At 39.7% G+C, this 9,692-nt stretch overlaps 2 long non-coding RNA genes across 2 annotated transcripts; both read right to left on the bottom strand.

Moving 5' to 3' along the window:
- Nucleotides 1–820: 820 nt before the first annotated feature.
- On the bottom strand, nucleotides 821–2,318 carry LOC133962256 (uncharacterized). The gene is made up of 2 exons (XR_009922097.1): nucleotides 1,834–2,318; nucleotides 821–1,115 (listed from the first exon to the last, which is right to left on the bottom strand). It is a non-coding gene; the product is annotated as an uncharacterized LOC133962256 (long non-coding RNA).
- Nucleotides 2,319–7,926: 5,608 nt separating this feature from the next.
- On the bottom strand, nucleotides 7,927–9,424 carry LOC133962258 (uncharacterized). Its single transcript, XR_009922099.1, has 2 exons — nucleotides 8,940–9,424; nucleotides 7,927–8,221 (listed from the first exon to the last, which is right to left on the bottom strand). It is a non-coding gene; the product is annotated as an uncharacterized LOC133962258 (long non-coding RNA).
- Nucleotides 9,425–9,692: the final 268 nt, after the last annotated feature.

Genomic DNA, 9,692 nt, shown 5'->3' with positions numbered 1-9,692 from the left:
GCATCTCTCAACTGCTACGTAAGTTAAACGGACACTTCTGACTGACTGTGATGATAAGCAAAAGAGACACTGTGGATGTGTGATGTGTTGTACTGCATTTGTTTGATCTGTTTACTAATACTAGCTCTAATAAATACTGTATAAATTATATTTTGCTCCTGAATTGAACTGTGTTAAAGGGGTTCACATGGAAAATATATGTTCAATTATGTAAAGGGTGATTTTTGTTACTATTATACTAATGGAGATTTAGCACTTGCTACACATTGTAAGAGCAGCTGTTCAAAGGAGCACTACGTCTTTTAAGGCTCTTTATTCAGAGTCACGGTGTTGATGTCCTGTCACGTGTTACAGTGAACAATAACCGTGTCTCCCACCTTCAGTATTTAAATCGTTAATCTCAGACTGACTTCACTGAATTCTTTTGTTAAATATGAGTAAGTCATAGCCTTGTACCTTTACTAGAACAGACAGTGTCATACAGAGTTGTGGGCTTATATGCACTACCTATTTCCTAATCTGAAATGATTATGCTCTGATTAACTTTGAACTAATATTTTATTTTTACCATTTAAAAGTCTGTTAATTACTTAACCTGGCCCATGTATGACTTTACATATCTGTGTATTGGTTTCATGTTCCTCTAGAAGGTCCAACTTGACACACAACTTGAATCCAACCAGACTGAACACTGACTCCAGGTACAGACCTGATTTCATTACTTAAAAACAATCAAAGTATTGCACATAATACATAATGTATTAAATTATAATGCAATACTTTTAATGTGAAATAGCTCCATTAAAAACATTCATTGTCATGGTAGTGCACGTTTTAATCCAAAAGCATATTCAAATACACAGTTGAATATCCACAGAAAATAAGATTACACACTTTGTTCATATGTAACTCTTCCTCTACAATAATGACGATCACTTTCATGTTTCCTATCATTTTATTAGGGACAGACGAGCCTGAAGGACACAGCTGTGATGACCATGTTCTGTCTCTTATGGCAAAGCAGAAATATAAAACACTGGGTTCTTATCTAAAGTGTTTCAAATCAGATCTCCACCATGTTGCTGCTGAGGACATCAGGTGCTGCAGTTCTTCATCTATGAAGAGAAAAAACGCACTGTTAAAGAATGTTTTGTGTTGTGTATAAAGCACAACAGATTTCAGATAGAACTGTTGTACTGTGGTCTTGGTTTATATCCTCATGGTGAAATGTACATATTTTAAGTCCCTTCTGATAAAAGTGCTGAAAGAAATACAACATTGTACAAATACATAAAATGTCTTTCTACCTCATCAGTACTATTCAAGGTGATAATCTCCCACAGACCTATTGATAACAGTCCAAATCAAGTCTTTCCACTTCTCTCAGTGTGAAAACATAATTCTATAATTAATTTGAGAACTGTTTACAACACTGATGTGTGGAGATTAAAATCATACCTAAACTGTCTAATTCACTGTAAAACTCCATGACATTCGCAGGCCATCTGTAGTTAAGGGAGCAACGCATGGAGTGATGTGTAGATTACTAGTTTGATGATGCATGAGGAGAGGCGGTGGTCGAGTGGCAGAAACTTGGACTATGGGCAGAGAAGGTCTCTGGTTCGTCTTTGGTTCGACTCCATGGAGAGACAACAAAAGTCGAACCTGGATTGATCTGTCCAAAAATCCAAGAGTCTCCCTACCCTCTCTAGTGCCCATGAGCAAGGCACCTCACTCCCCCAACATCTGCTCCCCCGAGCGCCGTACATGGTCGCTCACTGCTCTGTGTGTCCTGCACCAGATGGGTAAAAAGCAGCGATTAAATTTCCCTACCTGCATGAGTGTGCCTTTGCATGTCTGTGCATGTGTTTGGGATGAATAAATGGATTTTAATCTTAATCTTTTAATCTTAATCAGTTGTCTTCCAGTTGACCAGCATGAAGCTGCAGATCTCCACCATGTTGCTGCTGGGGACATCAGGAGCTGCATTAATGAGGAGCAGAAGCGTACTGTTATGAATGTTTTGTGTTGTTTATGAAGCACTACTTATTTCAGCTAGAACCGATGTACTAGGGTCTGGGTTTGTATCCTAATGGTTAAATGCACATACTTTAAATCGCTTTTGATAAAACGTGACAAAGAAATACAACATTGTACACATAGATAAAATGTCTTTCTACCTCATCTGTAATATTCAAGGTGATGATCTCCCACAGAGCTGTTGATAACAGTCCACATCAAGTCTCTCCACTTCCCTCAGTGTGAAAACATAATTATATAATTAATTGGAGAAGTGTTTACAACACTGATGTGTGGACATTATAATGTTATCACTACTGTCTAATTCACTCTACAACTCCATGACAGACTAAATAAACGATGTGAAAATAGTAATGGCGGATATACCATCCTGTATCAGAATATTGGTGAAACAGTTACTATCACATGAAACGTACACGTGTAGCGTATTGATAGTAACTCATTAAAAAAAATAATGTCACAACCAAAACAAGACTGTCGAGTTATCTTGCTTCAATCTGTTCATTAGACGTGATAAATAAACGGTCACTTTTATAACAATTACATGTTACAAAAAACTTGAGGCATGTAAGCATATGATGATAGATAAAGCAATAGGTTATGTTGGATAGTTTCAAGGTTACTTACCTCTAGTTCAGCACCAGCGGCTGGCCAGAAGAAGTGGAGCGATCTTCCTTGCCGCACAGGGCAAACGCAGGCAATGTGGAGACGAGCGCTTGGTCATCGAACGTTCTCTCTTCCCCGACCGCAACAGACTTGAAATTGCCTGTGCTCGGGCCCGTTAGTGCTACAACGTAGCCCTAGTTATTATTATTATTATTATTTTTCTTAGCTTAAATGAATTGGCTTTTTGAGGGCTTTAATGTGCTCAAAAAGTTGTAGGAGTTTGCAGCAAATTCGAAGGCGGCGTAAAATTACGTATTCTGGAGTATTTTGAAAAGGGCGTGGCAAAATGGCTCAAGAGCGCCACCTACGGAAAAGCCCCTCATTTAGCATTCACCGATCCTCAAAAAAAACATAGACTATTGTGTATCATGACAAGATGCACAAAAAAGTCCATCAGTGCATTATGAATAACGCAACAGGAAGCCCGCCAGTTTGACTTTAGTGGCCATTTTGGTCATATTCCATATTTTTTCTTTGATGTACTTGTCGTACAGCTTTCATCAGATCAACTTCAAATTTAGACGATCGTCATCACAACAAATTGGAGATCTAAAGTTATTGAAGGATTACGTTTTAGCAAAACCGTCTGACCGTGGTGTGGCGTTAAAGTTTGATGAAACGCCATCAAAACACAAGCTTCCATATTTCAGACATATTTTGTCCAATTGAGTCCAAACTAGACAAATATGACAAGAGTCGCCACCAGAAGACATCGGTGCAGAAATTGTGACTTACAATCACAGCGCCCCCTGGTGGCAACAGGAAATGTCTTGTTTTTAAGACGTGCTATGTTTTTATGTAGTTCTCGGAGAGCTTTCATCAGATCAACTTAAAAATTAGATGAGACTCTACAAAACAAGATGAAGATCTAAAGTTATCAATATTTAAACTTTTCATCATACCGTGTGACCGTGGTGAGGTCTCAAAGTTCGACTAAACGCCAATATAAGCGAGCTTCTGTAACTTAGACATATTTTGTCCAATCGACTCCAAACTACACATATAAGACAAGAGTCGCGACCGGAAGACATCTACCTAGAAATCATGACTTAAAAGGAAAGCGCCCCCTGGTGGCATCAGGAAATGTCTTGTTTTTGTACATCGTGCACTTTGATTTATTTGTCGGAGAGCTTTCATCACATCAATTTAAAATTTAGACGGGTGGCATCACAACAAGATGGAGATCTAAAGTTATCAAAGAAACAACTTTTCGACACACCGTCTGACTGTGGCGGGGCGTCAAATCAGCTCACCATGACACACGAAAACGCTTAAAGGGGACATATTCGCTTTAAAGGGGACATATTATTTCCATTTCAACACAGTTGATATGGTTCCTTGGGGTCTTAATGAAACGTCTGTAAAATATTTTGGTAAAAATACCCCAAGGATAATTTAAAACAGCACCTTTTTACTCTGTCTAAAACAGACCTCCTCAGATCAACCTGTTTTGAAGGCCCCGCCCCCCTCTCACCCCGCCCCCATCTTACCCCAGCCCCTTTCACCCCTCTCATCCCTCCCCCTTCTCACCCCTCCCCCCTCTCATGGAGGTGTAGGACATGTGCTTGAATGTGTTCTCACTACAGAATGCATTCAACATCTATAGGGCAGATTATGGGCCTCGTGAAAATTTACGTAATCTGGGGTATTTGGAAATGGGTGTGGCAAAATGGCTCAACAGCGCCACCAACGGTGCTTTCCCTCATTTACGGAGAAACACCTCATTTAGCATTCACTGATCCGCACGAAATTGAAGACAGTTGTGTATCATCACCAGATGCACAAAAAACGCGCCGGAGCAATATGAAAAACGCAACAGGAAGCATGCCATTTTCGATTTCGTGGCCATTTTGGTCATATTCCATAATCTTTTACTTTGATATACTTCTCGTACAGCTTTCATCACATCAACTGAAAATTTAGACGAGCGTCATCACAACAAGATGGAGATCTAAAGTTATCAAAGAAACAACTTTTCGTCACACTGTCTGACTGTGGCGGGGCGTCACATCAGCTCGCCATGACACACGAAAACGCTTTAACTTCCGTGTTCATGGGTCCATCTCCCTCAAACTACATGTGTGTATCATCAGCCCCCCTCCCTTGAAGATATTCAGATGGTTTTAAAGAATGGGCGTGGCAAAATGGCTCAACAGCGCAACCAACGGAGCTTCCCCTCATTTATGGAGAAACACCTCATTTAGAATTCACTGATCCTCAGGAAATTGAAGACAGTTGTGTATCATCACCAGATGCACAAAAAACGCGCTCGGAGCAATCTGAAAAACGCAACAGGAACCCCGCCATTTTCTATTTGGACCATATTCCATGTTTTTTATTTTCAAGTACTTCTTGGAGAGCTTTCATCAGATCAACTGAAAATTTAGACGAGTGTCATCACAACAAGATGGAGATCTAAAGTTATTGAAAGATCAATTTTTCGCCACAACGTGTGACGGTGGCGAGGCGTCAAAATGTGACTAAACGCCATCAAAACACAAGCTTCTGTATCTTGGACATATTTGGTCCAATCGAGTTCAAACTACACATGTAAGACAAGAAGCGCGACCTGATGACATCAACAAAGACACCATGACTTAAAATCATAGCGCCACCTGCTGGCTACAGGAAGAGAAGCGTTTATATCGCAGCATTGCGCAAATGCATGCAACGCTGAGACGAGCGCTTGGTCATCGAACGTTCTCTCTTCCCCGACCGCAACAGACTTGAAATTGCCTGTGCTCGGGCCCGTTAGTGCTACAACGTAGCCCTAGTTATTATTATTTTTCTTAGCTTAAATGAATTGGCTTTTTGAGGGCTTTAATGTGCTCAAAAAGTTGTAGGAGTTTGCAGTAAATTCGAAGGCGGCGTAAAATTACGTATTCTGGAGTATTTTGAAAAGGGCGTGGCAAAATGGCTCAAGAGCGCCACCTACGGAAAAGCCCCTCATTTAGCATTCACCGATCCTCAAAAAAAACAAAGATTATTGTGTATCATGACTAGATGCACAAAAAAGTCCATCAGTGCATTATGAATAACGCAACAGGAAGCCCGCCAGTTTGACTTTAGTGGCCATTTTGGTCATATTCCATATTTTTTCTTTGATGTACTTGTCGTACAGCTTTCATCAGATCAACTTCAAATTTAGACGATCGTCATCACAACAAATTGGAGATCTAAAGTTATTGAAGGATTACGTTTTAGCAAAACCGTCTGACCGTGGTTTGGCGTTAAAGTTTGATGAAACGCCATCAAAACACAAGCTTCCATATTTCAGACATATTTTGTCCAATTGAGTCCAAACTAGACACATTCGACAAGAGTCGCCACCAGAAGACATGGGTGCAGAAATTGTGACTTACAATCACAGCGCCCCCTGGTGGTAACGCGAAATGTCTTGTTTTGGTACGTGTTATGTTTTTATGTACTACTCAGACAGCTTTCATCAGATCAACTTAAAAATTAGATGAGACTCTACAAAACAAGATGAAGATCTAAAGTTATCAGAATTTAAACTTTTCATCATACCGTGTGACCGTGGTGAGGTCTCAAAGTTCGACTAAACGCCAATATAAGCGAGCTTCTGTAACTTAGACATATTTTGTCTAATCGACTCCAAACTACACATATAAGACAAGAGTCGCGACCGGAAGACATCTACCTAGAAATCATGACTTAAAAGGAAAGCGCCCCCTGGTGGCATCAGGAAATGTCTTGTTTTGGTCATCTTACTCTTTGATGTATTTCCCTCCAGCCACTTTACTAAACCATGTCAAACTGTGTCAAATTGGTCTCAAGATATTGATAATGTAGGCATAACATTATTGTGACTTTTCATCATGCAGATTGTTAATGGCGTGGCATCAAAGTTCATCAGCTCACCATGACCAATGAAACCCATTTTAACAGAGTTACCCTGAACGCAGCATGAGACCACTTTCGGTTTGTTACGTCTCACACTTGGATGTATTTCTCCTCATTCACTTTGCTAAACCATGTCAAACTGTGTCACATGGGTCTCAATATATTGATAATGTAGGCATAACATTGCTGTGAGTTTTCATCATGCGGATTATTCATAGCTTTGCAGCAGACTTCTTCAACTCGCCATGACAAACGAAGCTGCATTTAACACAGCTGCAAGTGAACGCCTCATGAGACTCTGAACAAAGTTACGTCGTCACAAGCTGCGGAGCTGTGTATCACGAAGAACCGGAGAACAGTTGGCGAGTCTGGATGAGAGGACGGCGGCGGAGTCACTGTGGACGTTGTTCGCTCAGCAGGTTAGAGTGTGGGACTCAAAGCTTTTTTCCCCTCTCCCGTTGTGTCTTTTCCTGTGTGAACTCTGCCGCTCTCAACAGCAGCACTGGCTATGAGCTAGCTCCTGCTAGCTCCAACGAAGCATCTCTCAACTGCTACGTAAGTTAAACGGACACTTCTGACTGACTGTGATGATAAGCAAAAGAGACACTGTGGATGTGTGATGTGTTGTACTGCATTTGTTTGATCTGTTTACTAATACTAGCTCTAATAAATACTGTATAAATTATATTTTGCTCCTGAATTGAACTGTGTTAAAGGGGTTCACATGGAAAATATATGTTCAATTATTTAAGGGTGATTTTTGTTACTATTATACTAATGGAGATTTAGCACTTGCTACACATTGTAAGAGCAGCTGTTCAAAGGAGCACTACGTCTTTTAAGGCTCTTTATTCAGAGTCACGGTGTTGATGTCCTGTCACGTGTTACAGTGAAAAATAACCGTGTCTCCCACCTTCAGTATTTAAATCGTTAATCTCAGACAGACTTCACTGAATTCTTTTGGTAAATATGAGTAAGTCATAGCCTTGTACCTTTACTAGAACAGACAGTGTCATACAGAGTTGTGGGCTTATATGCACTACCTATTTCCTAATCTGAAATGATTATGCTCTGATTAACTTTGAACTAATATTTTATTTTTACCATTTAAAAGTCTGTTAATTACTTAACCTGGCCCATGTATGACTTTACATATCTGTGTATTGGTTTCATGTTCCTCTAGAAGGTCCAACTTGACACACAACTTGAATCCAACCAGACTGAACACTGACTCCAGGTACAGACCTGATTTCATTACTTAAAAACAATCAAAGTATTGCACATAATACATAATGTATTAAATTATAATGCAATACTTTTAATGTGAAATAGCTCCATTAAAAACATTCATTGTCATGGTAGTGCACGTTTTAATCCAAAAGCATATTCAAATACACAGTTGAATATCCACAGAAAATAAGATTACACACTTTGTTCATATGTAACTCTTCCTCTACAATAATGACGATCACTTTCATGTTTCCTATCATTTTATTAGGGACAGACGAGCCTGAAGGACACAGCTGTGATGACCATGTTCTGTCTCTTATGGCAAAGCAGAAATATAAAACACTGGGTTCTTATCTAAAGTGTATCAAATCAGATCTCCACCATGTTGCTGCTGAGGACATCAGGTGCTGCAGTTCTTCATCTATGAAGAGAAAAAACGCACTGTTAAAGAATGTTTTGTGTTGTGTATAAAGCACAACAGATTTCAGATAGAACTGTTGTACTGTGGTCTTGGTTTATATCCTCATGGTGAAATGTACATATTTTAAGTCCCTTCTGATAAAAGTGCTGAAAGAAATACAACATTGTACAAATACATAAAATGTCTTTCTACCTCATCAGTACTATTCAAGGTGATAATCTCCCACAGACCTATTGATAACAGTCCAAATCAAGTCTTTCCACTTCTCTCAGTGTGAAAACATAATTCTATAATTAATTTGAGAACTGTTTACAACACTGATGTGTGGAGATTAAAATCATACCTAAACTGTCTAATTCACTGTAAAACTCCATGACATTCGCAGGCCATCTGTAGTTAAGGGAGCAACGCATGGAGTGATGTGTAGATTACTAGTTTGATGATGCATGAGGAGAGGCGGTGGTCGAGTGGCAGAAACTTGGACTATGGGCAGAGAAGGTCTCTGGTTCGTCTTTGGTTCGACTCCATGGAGAGACAACAAAAGTCGAACCTGGATTGATCTGTCCAAAAATCCAAGAGTCTCCCTACCCTCTCTAGTGCCCATGAGCAAGGCACCTCACTCCCCCAACATCTGCTCCCCCGAGCGCCGTACATGGTCGCTCACTGCTCTGTGTGTCCTGCACCAGATGGGTAAAAAGCAGCGATTCAATTTCCCTACCTGCATGAGTGTGCCTTTGCATGTCTGTGCATGTGTTTGGGATGAATAAATGGATTTTAATCTTAATCTTTTAATCTTAATCAGTTGTCTTCCAGTTGACCAGCATGAAGCTGCAGATCTCCACCATGTTGCTGCTGGGGACATCAGGAGCTGCATTAATGAGGAGCAGAAGCGTACTGTTATGAATGTTTTGTGTTGTTTATGAAGCACTACTTATTTCAGCTAGAACCGATGTACTAGGGTCTGGGTTTGTATCCTAATGGTTAAATGCACATACTTTAAATCGCTTTTGATAAAACGTGACAAAGAAATACAACATTGTACACATAGATAAAATGTCTTTCTACCTCATCTGTAATATTCAAGGTGATGATCTCCCACAGAGCTGTTGATAACAGTCCACATCAAGTCTCTCCACTTCCCTCAGTGTGAAAACATAATTATATAATTAATTGGAGAAGTGTTTACAACACTGATGTGTGGACATTATAATGTTATCACTACTGTCTAATTCACTCTACAACTCCATGACAGACTAAATAAACGATGTGAAAATAGTAATGGCGGATATACCATCCTGTATCAGAATATTGGTGAAACAGTTACTATCACATGAAACGTACACGTGTAGCGTATTGATAGTAACTCATTAAAAAAAATAATGTCACAACCAAAACAAGACTGTTGAGTTATCGTGCTTCAATCTGTTCATTAGACGTGATAAATAAACGGTAACTTTTATAACAATTACAT

Source organism: Platichthys flesus, chromosome 10, assembly GCF_949316205.1.
Source record: "Platichthys flesus chromosome 10, fPlaFle2.1, whole genome shotgun sequence".
Lineage (NCBI taxonomy): Eukaryota > Metazoa > Chordata > Actinopteri > Pleuronectiformes > Pleuronectidae > Platichthys > Platichthys flesus.
The sequence above is the reverse complement of the archived record's forward strand: the minus strand, read 5'-3'. Positions and strand labels throughout refer to the sequence as shown.